Source organism: Gorilla gorilla, chromosome 19 (genome assembly GCF_029281585.2).
Source record: "Gorilla gorilla gorilla isolate KB3781 chromosome 19, NHGRI_mGorGor1-v2.1_pri, whole genome shotgun sequence".
Lineage (NCBI taxonomy): Eukaryota > Metazoa > Chordata > Mammalia > Primates > Hominidae > Gorilla > Gorilla gorilla.
In genome coordinates this window covers 31,271,957-31,281,180 of record NC_073243.2, presented here as the reverse complement: position 1 = coordinate 31,281,180, position 9,224 = coordinate 31,271,957, and the positions used below count along the sequence as shown (strand labels likewise).

Here is a 9,224-nt window from a genome sequence, read left to right as displayed (position 1 = left end):
GCATTTCAGCCTGAGTGATATAGTAAGATCCTGTCAAAAAAAGAAAAAATAAAAGAATAACAGTTATTCATCATTTAGTCAGTGCTTCAGTTAAGTACTTTATGTGGATTATCTCCATCAATGTATTAGTTCTATTAGCATTTGACTACAGGAGCATCTAAGCTTAGAAAATTTAGGCCACACAACTAATAGGTTATAGAATTAGAATTCAAATTCAGGTAATCAGACTCTAAAGACCATACTTGAAATGACAGGGGAGATGGATTCTTAGGTTTCCTGGTCAACTTATCACACTTGTTACATTAGAGCTTTTTTTCTTTTTCCCCAGAATATAAAGGTAATATATAGATGTTGTAGAAAATGTAGACTGTCCAGGATAATAACATCTACACTCTAATCAGATAGACATGACTACTATCAACATTTTGATATACTTTCTTCACTCTTTTACATACATTGTATACTGTAGCTGACCTCATACTACATAGGCAATGTTAAATATTTTTAAATATTTAAAATGTTTTTTCATGAGGTAATTTCATCAGGTCATTAAAAACTCTTTGTAAACATAATTTTAATAGTTTTAATCACATACATGCAGTAATTATTTTAACCATTCTCTTAATGGTGGATTTTCGACTTTTATCAATTTACTTACTATGGTTAAGTATCTTTCCATAGAGATCTTCGTCTTCTGGACTACCTCCTTATAACTTCCAAAAGAGAAATGATCAAATTGGGTCATGTGAATACTCATAAGGTTCTTGATATGATTTGACAAATAACTTTCCAAAATCTTTGTCCCAATTTATATCCCTCCCAGGGTGTAAGTGTCCACTTCACTCTTCTGTCACCAATCGAGTTTATTCACATTTTAAACAGATTGGGTAATTAGATGCCTGACAACCTCTTTTTTGTCTCTGTTTATTATTAATGACTTTGAATATTGATCGGTAAAATGTGTAGTAGGCATTTAAATTTCATATTTTGTAAACTGACCATTGTATATACTTTCCCCATTGATCTATTTAAGGTGTTTGTGTCTTTTTTCTATTCTCTTTACCCTCACACTTTACCATATAAATACTTCTGTTCCCAGTATGCATTTGTATATGTGAGTCTCTGCTACTAGACTGTGGTTCCCCATGGGCAGTGGCCCCATTTTATTTTATCTGTGAACAATGCCTAACACATAGTAGGAAAAAGGCGTACTGTAGTTTGTAGAATTATTCTTAGGATTAAATGAGATAATGTAAGCAAAGCATCTAACACACTGTCACAAAGCAGATGCTCAATACACACATCACTTTAGGCAATCAAAAGTTTGGCTATTTCATTTTGTTGTTTAGGAAAACCAAGGTTAAAGATTAAGTATCTTTCAAAGATCAGGAACTATAGTTGTAAACTGCAGATTTAAGATGTGAACCCTGATTCTCAAATCTTTCATCACAAATCACATGTGGCTGGAATACTCGAAAAATTATAATTCTTGCAAGTTTTTTTTTCTTTTTTGTGACGGAGTCTTGCTCTGTCACCCAGACTGGAGTGTGGTGGCTCGATCTTGGCTCACTGTGACCTCTGCCTCCTGGGTTCATTCAATGGTCCTGATTGTCCTGCCTCAGCCTCCCAAGTAGCTGGGATTACAGGCGCCCGCCACCACACCCAGCTAATTTTTGTATTTTTAGTAGAGACGGAGTTTCACCATGTTGGCCAGATTGGTCTCGAACTCCTGACCTCAGGTGATCCGCCTGCCTCGGCCTCCCAAAGTGCTGGGGTTACAGGCGTGAGCCACTGCGCCCGGCCAATTCTTGCGATTTTTGAAAGATCAGTATGAACTGTGAGCTGTTTAACCTTTGAGGAACTGCTTTTTCCCTGTATCTGTCTGTATCTGATCCCACATGTATGTCTCTTCCCTTGTTTTTATTTTTTATTTTTTTAGAGACACGGTCTGGTTCTGTTGCTCAGGCTGGAATGCAGTGTTGCCATCAGAGCTCACTGCAGCCTTGACCTCCTGGGCTTAAGTGATCCTCCCACTTCAGACTCCCAGCCAGTAGCTGGGACTACAGGCACGCGCCAACACGCCTGGCTAATTTTTTCATTTTCATTTTTAGTAGAGACAGGGTCTTGCTATGTTGCCCAGGCCCGTCTGGAACTCTTGACTTCAAGCGATCCTCCCGCCTCGGCCTCCCAAAGTGCTGGGATTATAGGCGTGAGCCACCGCGCCGGGTCTCTCATTTAAATTTATAGGAAACTTGTGGTAAAAGTAGCAAAACTCAACAAGCAAATATACATCAAGTGAGTGACATTTTATTTCTACATCAGATAAGTCAGCTTTTGCTTTTAGACAGGGAGACAGCTGTTCTACCGGCCGCTTTAAAAAAAAAATGCAGAACTAACGCAGCGAAGGGAAGGAAAGTGTGGCTGGGAATGTCCAGTCAGCTGGAGCGGCTTGGAGCTCGGGGTTGGCTGGGAGCATTTTTATTGCTGCCGGGAGGAGGAAGGGGAAGCTGGGGAAGCGGGGGAGGCGGGGGGGCAGCGTGTTGTAAAATCAGTTTGAAGTAAACAAAAAGTTATGTTTTCCGAGGGGCCAGCAGCGCGGAGAGCAGGCCTAGCCAGCTGCCGGGAAGGCGGGTCTGTCCAGTAGAGACCGGAACGCCGCGCAGGCTCAGCAAAGGGCTAAGGCTGGGGCCGGGGAAGCTGCCTCTAGGTTAGCGAAGGGTAAAGGAAGTCAGACACTGACGCGAGTGGCCTCCCGATCCCGCAGTCGAGTGGAAAACCGAGTCCCGACCTAAGGCCGAATCATCAGGCGTCCCCATCACCCAACAACCCACTCAGGCACTTCCGGTAAGAAATCTAGCGCCCTTGGCTCGGAACCTGCGTCGTAGTGCGCAAGCGCCCCGGGCCTGGAGACGGCCGGGGATGCCGAGGGAGGGGGCATGTGAGCCGAAGAGGAAAGCGTCCTCTGCGCCTGCGCTCTCTGCGCTGCCCGGTGGGGCGGGGAAAGAAGCCCTGGGGCGGGGAAAGAAGCTCTGAGCCGGGATCTGGCACTCCCAGGACTCCCGGCCGGGGTCGCTCTTCACTCCTCAGCGCGACGTCGTGTCGAGTTCCCAAAAAGCTCCGCAGGGGCTGTAGGGAGGTAAGAGCCCCCCGTGACCGGTCGTCTGGGCCTCCCCTCAGCCCTGCTGTTCCCACAGGGGGGCGGGGTGACCGCTGGACCCGCCGACCTGGGCGCTGGGTCTGGCCCTCTTCCTCTGGGGACAGAGCCTGGGCCCCGACCGATTCCTTTTCCGAGCCCCCGGAGCTGACCGGGGAACCCTGGCCCTCCAATCTGATGTCCCCTCCTGGAGCCTGAAGGGCCAGACCGGACTGGACCGGGAGGGCAATCACGGCGGCTGTTTGCCCGGTTCCCCCCTCCCGGGCCGCCGGAGTGTTCGGCGCTCCTGGGGGAGAGACCCCAGCGGACGGAGGGAGAAGCGCCCTGGCGCCGCCGTCCCGCCTGGGGAGGGGCTGCGACTGCGGAGGGGACTGTGGTTCTTCAGGAGTGGCAGAGGCTCGGTCCCCGCAGAGGAGTCTCATCGCCACCGGTGCTCTCGCACTGCCCATTCCCGCACCCATGCATTTTCTCTTGGTTAGAGACCAGAAGGATGCAGTGGCCGTCTTTCCCGCTGCCTTTCCTTTGGTACTTTTGAGAACTCCAAAAGAGGACCTTATTTTTAACTCTTATTTGTACTACCGTGATTGCAAATATTATGTTCCAGACTAAGGATGTTCTTTCTTGTTAGTTTGACTTGTATGAAAACCAGTCCATACATTTGATATTAAGTTAATCTTTTCAATTCAAAAAATAGGCACTTTGTTGATTCAATCAGATTCCTCCATTTATTCACTTGAGCTTGTCCTCTCTTGAGTTGTCAGGAGTTTAATCGTTTAATCCAGTAGAACTATATATAATTTTTCGCCTAATTTCTTCCTTTTTTTCCTCTCCTGGATATTAAACCGCATGCTTAGTGGCAAAAATTGAAAAAATAGGATAAAGAATAAGGAAAAATGATCAATCATAATTCCACCATGTAATAGTAGTCAATTACTTATAATATTTTGACTTTTTTCCTTAGAGTCTTTTTTTTCCCCTGTGCATTTTCTTGAGATGAGATTTTATATCATTGGATTGTCTGCTTTCCTTGATTTAAATTACGTTGTAAACATTTCCCCATGTTTTTAAAAAGCTTCATAAAAATGACTTCTTGATTATACATGAGCAAAGTATCTTTTGAAACAGTTATATTACAGATAAAGCCAAATTCCCACTAATTATCCTCAATCATAATGTTACATGATAGAATAGTGCTACAGTTCATTTAACATTATTATTGGGGATAATTACGCTTAAAAATTATTGAGGACCAATAGAGTTTTTGGTTCCTAATGCTGCAGTATATTTGCCATTTTGGAAATTAAAACTCAGAAAATTGAAAATGTTTTATTCATTTAAAAATCACAGACTCATGTATTAAATAATTTTTTAGTGAAAAGTAACCATTTTCTAAAACAAAACTTAGAAGAGGAGCGTGGCATTGTTTCAGATTTTTGCGAATCACTTTAATGTCTGGCATTATAGAAGACAGCTGGATTTTCATGTTTGCTTCTGTTCAGTCTGTTGTGCTATCTGGTTTAGGTTGAAGCATATGAAGAAAACACCAGCCTTGAACAGATATGTAGCAGGAAAAGCGAGGATCTTACAAGCTTGCTGAAAGGCTCCTGGGGACATCCAGGGGTCCTGAGACCACAGTTTGAGAAAGCTGATTTAACCATTTTTGGATTGGTGGGCTGTTAGGTTGTTTAAAATTTTACACTGTTACAACCCTTGCAACAGTGAAAGTTCTTTGTGATGTTTTCTGGTGTATGCGTGCTAGTGTTTTTCTGTAAGTAGAATTGCTAGGTCATAGAGTTTTGCTTTTTTTTAAGTTTGTTAAACACATTACTTTTGATGCCTGTATAATTTTCTTTTGTGCACTAATGTTGGTGTTTAGATTGTTTCAACTAATGATTTGGTGAAATATCTTTGCATGTTTTTAGTTGTTTTGAATTATTTTCTTTTTGAGGGGGCTGGGGGGAGTCCAGTAAAAACCAGACAACTGCCAGATACATTCTAAGAGAGCTTTAACACATGGATTCTTTTCTAAAATTTCTAAAAAGATAATTGTTAGATCAAATATTAGGAATCTTTTTCAGGCTATTGGTACATATTGTCACATTGTTTTCATGGGAGATAGTACCAGTTTGTTTCCTGTCAGCAGTGTCTGACATGCTTTAAAAAAAAAATCACACCCTTACCAACATCAAGTACTTTTATTATTTTAAAAAATTGTTTCAATTTAGCAGGCAATAAATGGTATATGTTCTAATTCTCATTACTTTGATAGTGCACTGAATATTTTTCATAATCTTACTAGTTGTCTGTTGATGTTATTTGCTCGTTTATAGTCCAGTATCCAAGTGTTTTTCTAACACATATTTATCTTCTTAAATATATTGTAAGGAAACGTGCTGTACTTTGTTTGTTTGTTTGTTTGTTTTTTGAGACAGAGTCTCGCTCTTTCGCCAGGCTGGAGTGCAGTGGCGTGATCTCGGCTCACTGTAACCTCTGCCTCCCGGGTTCAAGGGATTCTCCTGCCTCAGCTTCATGAGTAGCTGGGACTACAGGCACGTGCCCCCAATGCCCAGCTAATTTTTGTAGTTTAGTAGAGACAGGGTTTCACCATGTTAGCCAGGATGGTCTCGATCTCCTGACCTTGTGATCCGCCTGCCTCGGCCTCCCAAAGTGCTGGGATTGCAGGTACGAGCCACCTCACCCGACCTTAGGAAACGTGCTGTACTTTTTTTTTTAAAGGAAAACAACAAAATTATGTTTTCTCTGTTTACAAGAGCACATGCCTTTTTTTTTTAAATTTATTTTATTTTTATTGATTTATTTTTTTGAGATGGAGTCTCGCTGTGTCGCCAGGCTGGAGTGCAGTGGCACCATCTTGGCTCACTGCAACCTCCTCCTCCTGGGGTTCAAGCGATTCTCCTGCTTTAGCCTCCCAAGTAGCTGGGGCTACAGGCACGTGCCACCATGCCCAGCTAATTTTTTTTTTTTTTTGTATTTTTAGTAGAGACGGGGTTTCACCATGTTGGCCAGGGTGATCGCGATCTCTTGACCTTGGGATCTGCCCACCTCAGCCTCCCAAAGTGCTGGGATTACAGGCATGAGCCACCACGCTGGCCAAGTATATGCTTATTAAAAAAAAAGTAAAATAGTATGAAGACATATCATGTAGCTCTGAAAGGCTTACATAATCCCATTCCTAGATTTATAGTATTACTAACATCATTAATGTTTGTTCCTTCATATTTTTTACTATGCGTTTGTTAATTTTTTTTACAACTTAATTTGTAAAAATAGGTTTGCACTATGCATAAAGTTTTGTGATTTGATTTTCTTTCATTTAACATTATATGTTGGATATTTTTCTACTGAAGTACATATAACTGGGCAAAGTTTTATCCTGGGTGGTTTTAGGAACATGAGTTGTGATCTTTAGTTATCTGATGGCAGGCTCTTGTCCTCTTCTAAATATATTCTCTTCCTAGGTGATCTCATCCATTAACAGCTGTGTGTTGCCAGTTCCCAAATCTTTATCTATCTCAGACTTCTCTCCTGCATTCCAGATTCTTATATTCAACTGCCTTTTGGATATCTCTCCCAGGATGTTCTCAAGGTACTTCAAACAGTCCAAACGTGAACTCATGTTTTCCCTTAATCCTGCTCCTCTTTGTATTGCCTGTCATGGTCAGTGGCACCACCATCTACCCTAGCCACTCATGGTGGAAACCTGGCACTAATCCAGCTTTCTCCCTTGCTTTCAGTCTCCAAAACTTCTCATTATTTTGCCACTTTTATTTCATTTTATTATTTTTATTTGAGACAGGATCTCACTTTGTTGTCCAGGCTGGTCTCAAATTCCTGGGCTCAAGCTAATCCTCCCACCTCAGGTTCTGGAGTAGCTGAGACCACAGGCGGGCATCACCATGCCTGGCTCATTTTAGCCACCTTTATATCTATTTCCTTTTTTTCTCCACTGCATTATCTCAGCTCAGGCCTTCATCTCTTACCTTAACCATTTTAGGTGTCTCCTTACTATTGGTTTTGTTGGTTTTCTGGTTAATCTTCCATGTTACTGCCAATTTTTGTAATCATGAAGAGATTTTTTAAAAACCATTTTATTGTAAATATTATGAAGATTTTTTCTTAAATTTAAAAATATATAAATAGCCAAGTGAGTAAAAATACTACCTAAAATAAGTTATATGTATACATAAATAAACCTATTTTAAAAGGGAGTATATCTTATATTTCTTTTATGTCTTATACTGAATATGGTAGATTATTGGCACAAAAAGTACATACTAATTGATTGAAATGGGAAATATACACAGCTTAATGAGATTTCATGTTAAAACATTAAAGTATACCGTATTTACATTGTCATATCATACCTTTTACAAATTATATTATCTTTTTTTATATCTTTCTTGGCACCTGAAATTACATAATGCTTAGTAGAGCATTGCTATATAGATAGGAATGTTTTGTAAATATATGGTATTTAATGAATTCCATAATTTATTTCTAAAAAATTCTCTGGCTTTTGCTAATAAGAAACTATTTCTAGATCTTTCAGTTTCTGTGCTTAATTTGTTAAATACATCCTGTATTCAGAGTTCCGTTACTACTACTTTTTACTATTATGTTTATTTTAAATTTAATGTTTATATTTATCGAAGGGATACCTGTATATAAACAGTCAAATAGTACTTCAAGGATTATAATGAAAAACTGTCTGGGTGTGGTGGCTCACGCCTGTAATCCCAGCACTTTGGGAGGCTGAGGCAAGAGGATCACATCAGCCCAGGAGTTTGAGACCATTCTGGGCAACATAGTGAGACCTTGTCTCCACAAAAAATAAACAAAATTAGCTGGGTTGTGGGGCACACACCTGTTGTTCCATTTACTTGGAAGGCTGAGGTGGGAGGATTGCTTGAGCCAGCACGTGGAGGCTATAGTGAGCTAATATCGTGCCACTGCAGTCCAACTTGCACAACAGAGTGAGACCCTGTCTCAAAAAAGAAGAGGGGGCTGGGTGCGGTGGCTCATGCCTGTAATCCCAGCACTTTGGGAGGCTGAGGCAGGAGGATCACCTGAGATCGGGAGTTCGAGACCAGCCTGAGCAATATGGAGAAACCCCATCTCTACTAAAAATACAAAATTAGCCGGGCATGGTGGCGCATGCCTGTAATCCCAGCTACTTGGGAGGCTGAGGCAGGAGAATCGCTTGAACCTGGGAGGCAGAGGTTGCAGTGAGCTGAGATCGCGCTATTGCACTCCAGCTTGGGCAACAAGATCGAAACTTCATCTCAAAAAAAAAAAAAAGAAAGAAAAAAGAGAAAAACAACAATCTTCTGCCCCAGTCCTTCTCACCCCTGAATCCCACTCTCCAGAAGCAGTCTTTCTCAATCAGTGCTTTCTGTCTGTATCACTGAACAAGAAAAATGATTTGAGCAACTATTTTCTTAATTCTCCCAAAGAGGGTAGGTAGCTAATAATATGATGGATGCATAGGAGACAAGTTAGTTTATTACATAAAATGGAAGCCTTAGGGCATTAAAGATTAATTCTCTTGCCGAACCTTAATTGAGAAAGGCTGCTCCAGAGTCAGTGACTTCAATTCCTTATCACTTCCAGTTTTTTAAAATGACATATTTAGATATATGACGATATCCCCTCCCCATTCCCATCCTAATGCAATTTGAGGTATAGTTTACTCATTTCCTATTACAGAAGATGGGAGTTTAGGTTTTTTTGTACCAACTCCTACCTTTAAACACTGCATTTCACTTCCCCTCTCCCCTCTATATTCCCAAATTAGTTATATGTTAACTTTTAGTTATTTGGTGTTTACCTCATTTTAACTATGTAAGTATTGTATGTAGCTGAACAAGGTAAGTGTGAGGTTATTTCCTTTCTTGTATAATTTTTGTTTTTCGTAGTTAATTATCTTAATTCTTTTGTACATGTACCTTTTATATTTCTTTATAAATAAATGTTTTATATCTTTTTAATGTGTCTTTTGTATTCTTTATTTGATCTGTTAACCTCTTGAACCAGATACATCAGTCTCCTC

At 40.9% G+C, this 9,224-nt stretch overlaps 1 protein-coding gene across 6 annotated transcripts in view; it reads left to right on the top strand.

The window, feature by feature from the left end:
* The first annotated feature begins 2,045 nt into the window (after positions 1 to 2,045).
* ZFYVE16 (zinc finger FYVE-type containing 16) overlaps positions 2,046 to 9,224 on the top strand; it is a 74,321-nt gene continuing 67,142 nt past the window's right edge. Inside the window, exons 1-2 of one of the 6 annotated variants that reach the window (XM_055366945.2) lie at positions 2,046 to 2,295; positions 2,765 to 2,844. The gene's annotated coding sequence lies outside the window, so the exon portion shown is untranslated. Of the gene's footprint in view, positions 2,296 to 2,480; positions 2,845 to 2,911; positions 3,137 to 6,633; positions 6,762 to 9,224 lie in introns of those variants that run through there. The other 5 variants (XM_031003365.3, XM_019013614.4, XM_055366943.2 and 2 more) reach the window with 5 other exon arrangements.